The sequence below is a fragment of the Ictidomys tridecemlineatus genome, chromosome 5 (assembly GCF_052094955.1).
Source record: "Ictidomys tridecemlineatus isolate mIctTri1 chromosome 5, mIctTri1.hap1, whole genome shotgun sequence".
NCBI lineage: Eukaryota > Metazoa > Chordata > Mammalia > Rodentia > Sciuridae > Ictidomys > Ictidomys tridecemlineatus.
In genome coordinates, this window is record NC_135481.1 from 196,033,231 (window position 1) to 196,040,573 (window position 7,343).

Sequence of the window (7,343 nt, forward strand, 5' to 3'; positions counted from 1 at the left end):
GGAGGAGGGAGGTGTGGACGGATGGGTGGGTGGGTGGTGCTGGGTGGTGGTGGGTTGTCGCAGCTCTTGAGTGACCAGACCCCTCTTCTCTCAGGTGTTGGAGTCCCCCAGTGAGGAGGAGATCTTGGGAAAGGATGACGGCCCGCCCTGGCCTGTGCAGTCTGGGGGTCTGCTGTGCCCGGGAGCCGTCTAACAAGCAGCTGGGTCTGTGGCTCCGCCAGGTGGGAGCTTTGTTCTACTGTTGGTCACGTGACGCGACCACTGCCCGGAGCCCCAAGCTTTACTCTCTCAGGGGGGGAGGTCCAGGCGGAAGCTCTGCTCTGGAGGACCCCAGGTCAAGGGCGCCGGTTCCAAAGGGAGGAAGGGGCTTTCAGCCATCAGCAAGAGGAAGAAGAGGGGCGAGGGAATGAGTCAGCGTCCTCTCAAAAGCCCATCCTGGAAGCCCTGCCCAGTGACTGTAATTAGATCTCCATGGCAACCCCCAACTGCAAAGGAGCCTGGGACGTGTGGCCTCCAAGCTGGGCACACTCCTCCCCCAGATGCTGTTGGGAGGGAAGGAGACGTGGATAGAAGGGAGGCAGTTGGCAGCCTCTACCGTGGGGGCAAAGGGTCAGAGGAGAGAGCTGGCCAGGGGGCGGAAACCTGGAGAGCGCATCCCAGGGAGCAGCAGGAACCAACGTCCAGTGGGAAGGTCCCTGCACTCCATTCAGCAAAGTCCCCACGACTTCAGCCTCAAAACACAAAGCCTCCTGGGTGCAGTGGTGAGAGCCTGCGTTCCCCCAGCCACAGCTACTGGGAGGCTGAGGCAGGAGGATCGTGAGCCTGAGGCCAGTTAGGCAACTAAGGGAGAGCTTGTCCCCAGACAGAAACAAACGCAGCATCTGGAATGAGGATGGGACAGCTTGCCCTGCTCCAGGCCACTGTCATTTTCAACCATGGTATGACTGTGGCCACCATGTCCCTGACCGTGGCCACCATGTCCCTGATGTCCCTGCTTCCCACTGTCCTGTCACTTGAAGCCCAACATCCAGAGTGAGCCTTCCTACGGATACCCGGGAACGCCTGGCCCCTTGGAACACAGGGCCTTCCCTCACACGGTCCCCGTTCCTCTCTGTCCTTCCCCCATGGCCACTCCCCAGCCACCCTGGCCGCCGCTGCTCCTTCCCACCTAAGGCCTCAGCCCTGCGGTCCCACCTGCTGCGGTGAACTTGACCGGGAAGCCTCACGCTCCGGAGGCCCCTTAGCCTCCCTCAGGCTGCTGATGAGACACCACCCAGAGCCCTGCTGGCCACTCTGCTGCCACCTGCCCTCCCCACCCGCGCCCAAGCAGGAGGGAACCCGTGGGGCCCCAGGTCCCTTCCTCAGGGACCATAATGATGTTTGTCATTGCCCAGAAAGACACACACAGATGCACTGAGGCAGACAACTGTACCCAGCACAGCTCCCACCTAGTCACAGACCAATGTGACAGGACACTCGACGCGCCTCTTTATCAGTGTGGTCAACAACAAGATCTGGCGCTGGCTCCGTCAGCCTCCACGGCTCGGAAGCAGCAATGGCGGCCGATGAGGTTTTGATAGGTCTGCAGCAGCTCTAATGTGATAGGACAAAGTCACAGGCACTCTTAAGACCGGCATGACGTGTCACCAGCGTTCACAATTAAAGAGAAACACTGCGCTTCAGTTAAGGGTTAGTGAAACAAAACGTGTGGTCTTCACCGACCCCCAATTCTCTCTGCGGACGCCCTGGCTGGGCACCCCACCTTCTACGTCCTTGTCTTGGCCGGCAGCCCAGGGGACCAGCAGACTGCTGCTCTCAGAGCTCCACAGGTGTCACCCCTCTGTCCCCTGCTGTCTCTGCAGTGCCTGGGACGGCAGGTGCGCAGGTGGCGGCGAGCAAGGGTCTCACAATGAACAGGCGGGAGATGTCACCGGGCGGCTGGGACTGTGGGGAGGGACTCACCCTGGAAGGGGAGGCCAGTCTGGGGAGGTCACTGTCCCCAGGCCGGCCAGGCTGGCGGATGAGATGAGCTGGAGGTGAGCAGACTGGGCGGCCTCTGAGGAAGCCCACCCACGGTGGGTGTCACAGGCACGTCCCCGCCACTCCCCAGCTCCTCCTCTGGCTCCCTGGATGCGAACCGCCGAGGGCTGTCACCGGTCTTCATTCTGGCAGGGACAGCATGCAGGTGAGGCCAGGGCCCAGGGGACTGAGGAAGGAGAGGCCCCAAACTCAGGACACGCCCTGGCGACGTCTCAAAGGCGGCCGCTGCAGAGGGACCCCATGTGTTGGGCCCGGAGGAGCTGGTCACCCCCCAGCCTGGGCCTGGCTACTCGGAACGTGGAGTCTTCACAGCCCCCTGAGAACCAGGGAAGTGAGCCAGTTCCCGGAGCCAGGCCCCGGGGAGCTGGGCCACCTGCTCCTGGGTGCCTGAGGACGGGGAGGCCACACCGGCTCCAGGCCTCGTCCCGTCTCTGGGATGGGGGTGCTCTCCACATCACAGGTTTGGGGTGAGGGTTCGAGGGGGAAGTAAAGACTCCAGAGCAGCCAGCTCCCGGCCAGGTGCACGGTCCCCACTGGGCCAGCGGCTGCCCCTGGCTGCTGTCCCTCCAGGATGCGCCTCCGCCCTCTGGGAAGGGCGCTGGGGAGTGAGGTGGTGTGTGGCGGGTGGTTGAGGAAAGCGACAGCGTCTCTGGCCTTGAGACTCCCGCTGCTCTTGAGCACAGGACGGTGCTGTGGAGAGTCCTGCAGAAAAGAAACCTTTGAACCCAGTGGTCCCCGGCTTACCTGGCCACAGGAGAGGCCCTTGGCCCACCTACTGATTTGGAATGCCCTGGGGCAGGGTGGCGGGAGTTCCCGGCCCGGCCTCAGGTGATTGGCACGTGATCAACTGGGGCCCAGGAGGGAAAGTGGTGTGCCCAAGGTCACTCAGCATCAGACCCAGAACCCAGGTCCCCACCCAGCAGCTAACACAAAGGGGTCCTCAGGGCACACACTGCTCTCCTCCCCCTGACAACTGCTAGGTGGGCGTCAGCTCAGGGGCTGCTAGTCCCTACTGTGCCTTTGTGTCAATTACAAATAAGCGCCACCTTCATCTGGACCAACGCAATCCCGCACGGGGCACCTGGATTGATGCGGTGTGGCTTGGGTTGAATCCCAGCACCCACCTACCCTCTTGGCAAGTACCATTGTGCAGGATACAACGTACACAACCCTACAGGGTGACCCTTACTCACTCCTTTCTCCTCGGTGCTTCTTGCTCCTTGTACCCTCTGCCCCTGCATGCTAGGGGCACTTTGCTCTCGGGGTGCCAGGTTGAGGTGGCTGTGGGGACAGCTCAGTTATCGGGCTGCACTTCCCAAGCCCCAAAGCTGCAGCGGCCAAAGGTGCTGACTCAGCAAACTTTAATTTATCTCACAGGCCAGGGGTGCGTGTGAAGCAATTAGTGAAATAATGGTTATGTCGCACTAAAAATTATTTATAGAGTCACCGTGCACACAGCTGTGATTAAATTAGACAGCCAGGGGGACTTTTAACTGCCCGTGGAACCGCATCCCAGGCCCGGGCTCCAGCTGGCTGGGGGCGGGGGGCAGCTCCTTTCTTGCTGGGCCAGCCCTGACCCAGGCCGGTGGGAGGGCCTGTGGGCAGGGGTGCAGCGAGGGGCCTGTGGAGAGGGCTGAGCAGCCCAGGCCGCCGGCCCACATCTGAGGCTTAGCAGCAGAACGTTCCTTCAAACGGTCTGTGGTCCCCAGGAGTGAGAGGGGTGGTCAGGTGAGCCCGAGGAGTGGTCCTGGAGCTCCCAGGACTTGGCACTGGCCACAGCTTGGCCCTGAGAGCCCCGACCAGCAAAGCATGGCACCGAGGGCCACAGTTTTCCTCTTCCTGTGGCCCCCAGCAGGCGCACTCGGGCGACCTCTGACCCTCCCCCAGGCCCTGGTGGGCTATGTGGCCCTCTAGTTTGGACAGGTGGCACGGGCATGTGCTGAGCACCCTCGCAGCCCGGCACCGCTCCGTCTCTAGTGACCGTCGTCTTGTGTCCTTGGCCTCCTTAGCTCCTCACGACGCTCCCGGGACCGCTCCCTGTCCTCACGTTCCAGGCGGAGTCTGAGGCTGAGAGGCCAGGCATTTGCCCACAGTCCCGCGGCACCGAGCGCAGCGTGCTGTTCCCGAGGCCGTGTGGGGCTGGGGCCTCGGGGTGCTGCAAAGTGGAGGGGGCTTCCCCTCCCGGCCGTCACGGGTGGTCCACCCCCAGTCCAAACCCCCTGGGAGCCAGCAAGACCTGAGCTCCCGAGTCCAGGGTTGGGAACTCGGCTGCACCGGGTCCGGGTCTAGGCAGGGACCTAGGTGACTGCTGTGGCCTCTGGAGCCACTCGCAGACTCTGGCTTCACCCCAGGTCTTGCCAGGGTGTGGCCTCCGTGGCAGCCGCCCCATCTGGAAGCCAGGCGGGCTCCCCGTGTGCCTCCAGGACTCTCCCCGGCCTCTACAGTGCGGGTGGCCCAGGGTGGTCCTGGGGCTCCGCGGACGTGGCGCTGACAGCAGTTGTGCAGCTGCCCTCAGGAGGCACGGCGGGTGGTAGCGCCCAGCCTGGCTCAGCCCGAACCCCCAGCCTCGCCCTGGCCCTTCCCTCCCTCCCCCAAACTAAAGATGTTTTAGGTCATTTCTCGGCTGGGCCCTTCCTGGCCTTCCCTCCAAACACGCCCTGCTGGGCTCAGGGCAGCTCAGGGCAGCTCAGGGCAGCTCAGGGCAGCTCAGGGCGGCTCAGGGCAGCTGGGTGAGCACAGGCCAGGCCCAGGGGGCTGCAGACTCAAGGACTCCTCCCGGCCACAGCGGCCTCCTCCTCCTCCCAGAGTCTCCCACCAGCTCCTTGTCTCCTGGCTCAGGTGACCACAGCAGCCAGCCCCTCAATCGCGATCCTGCCACCTTGCTCTCTAGGGGCCCTGGCCCAGGGACACGTGCTCAGGGATCCACCGGCACCACCCAGGAACCCACAGGAGAGGTCCAAGAACTGGGAGGAGCTGGGCCACCCTGGAGCCCCATCTTTGGCAGGTGACCCACCCTGGGAGTAACCTCGGACCCCACAGGATGTGCCCTCCCACCCACAGCCCCCCGCCCCGTCCAATGTGGCTTCTCCTCCAAGTCAGGGAGGCCTCCAGCTCTCCTGGGCGCACACAGGCCTAGGCGCCTCCCCTGAGTCTGTTTGGGGCCCGATGCTGCCTCAGGCCACTTAGCATGCAGCGCGGGTGTGCGGCTGCAGCAGCCAAATGAGATTAGCTTGCCTGCAAGAGCAAGTCCCCTCGCCACCACCACAGCCCGCAGCTACCAGCTGTTCTGCGCCTCCCACAGCCAAGGAGCCCCATCCAAACCCGGGCCATGAGGGGCAGGTGGGAAGAGGACAAAGGTCCCGCCTGGCCTCGTAGCCCTGCCACCTCTCCCCAGCAGCCCGAGAGTCAGCAACGGGGAGGAGGAGATGCCGAGGGAGACAACCCAGATCAAGGACTGTCCCTTGCTTTGTGTCCCCTGCCCATGTTCCTCCTGGGGAAGCAAATGGGACGAAGGCCACCCAGCTTCTTCCCCCACATTGCCACCTCTCCTCCTGTGGCATCCTGGAGACTTGCAGGGGGCTTGAACTCCCCCCTCTACTTCTGCCCCCATGGGCCCCTGGGGGACAAGCAAGAAGGGTCCACCCAGCCCAGCACCCCCTGCCCCCTCCCGCCCGTGTGCAGCGCCCATCAGGAAGCAGGGTCCAGCCGCCCCCGCCCAGCCCAGCTGGAGGACCCTCCAGGTCTGTGAAGGGGCCAGCAGGTTCCTGGGGAGGCGCGTGGCCCCTGGGGCCGGGCCTGGTGGGGTCTTGTCAGGTTCCTGATTCCAATGGGCAGCTGTGTCCCTGACTGAAGCCTTGCCCGCCCCGGTCTCTGGCCAGCACCTCTGTATCTGCCTGTCCCCATGTTCCCTAGCTCTGTATCTCACAGGCCACCTGTCCAGCTAGGAGTGGGACTCCAGGGGTCGGCCTGGTAGCTTGAGCTGCCCTGAGGCTCGGTCCCGGCTGGAGGCCCAGGGCTGCTGTCTCTCAGGTTGGAGCTCGACCCCCGCTGGCTGGGGACGCCCTCCCTGCTGTGCACTGGCTGGTCAGGGGGAGCAGAGAGGGCGGAGGAAGAGCCTCCGCCCCCCCTTCCCAGGCCCACCCCACCCGGGGCTCTGGCTCCTCTCCCACACTTGGGCTCCCCTCCCGCCCTGCTCACGCCTGCTCTGGCCTCTGTGAACCGTGGAACCGCTTCAGGAAACCTCACTTTCCCCATCTGCAAAATGGGGGCGACCCTGCGTATCTCCAGGGCCGGTGGTGGCTCAGTTAGACCCCAGCCGTGCGCAGCCCCAGGGATGAGGGCGTCAGAGGTGGAGCCTCGTTCCCGCCCGAGTTCATGTCCTCTCCCCTGTGGGCGGGCCTTTGTCCCAGCCATGCAGATGCTCCTCGGTGCCCGTGGAGGGACCCACCCGAGGCCTGGGATGGCGAGCACAGGCAGAGGAGGAGGCTCCTTGGAATGGGAAGCAGGTGTGGATCAGCAGCCGCCCTGTCACTGGTAAATGGCTTTCTTATCACGACAGCCTGAATTGCCAGGACGACTCTGGAAATTGAATTGCCTCTCCGTCCCCACCACCCTTCCTCTGCTCCTGGTCCCCTCCCTGGCTTCGGTCCTGGTCCTGCAAACCCTGTTGGGAGAGGCCAGGAGACAGAGAGGCAGGAAGGAGCTGGAGCGAGGGGAGCTGGGATTCAGAGACGGGCAGAGGTGGGGGCAGGAGGCAGGGGGCAGAGGTGGGGGCAGGAGGCAGGGGGCAGAGACGGGGGGGGGGCAGAGGTGGGGGCAGAGACGGGGGTGGGCGCGGGGGCAGTGGGGATCCAGCTGAGGCAGCTGCTCTCCCGGCCCGTCCCCCCTGCCGCTGGCCCGCGCCCATCAAGCCGGAGTTGGGCCCCACAGGTTCTGCCCTCTCCTCCCTGCTGGCCCCTGTCCAGCCCCCACCTTGGCGCCTTCACAGGGCAGGGGGACAGGCCCTGATGGCCCCGGGCGGAACCTGGGCCAGAGCCCACGGGTGCTTGGAAGCAACCGCAGTGAGTTCCTGGCAGAGCCGGGCTGCAGGTGTGGGGACTGGGCCGCCGTGGCCGGGGGCAGTCAGCTGTGTAAGCAGGGAGCTCTCCCACACCAGGAGACAGGGGTGTGGACGGGAGTGGCAGGGGACGGCCTGGCCACCTGCCTCCAGCTCTCCAAACAGGCAACCGGGGCCTCGTGAGGCGGCGGGTGGGGGGACTCAGTTCAGAAACTCACAAGGAGCTGAGCCGCTGTCCAGGGGGCTG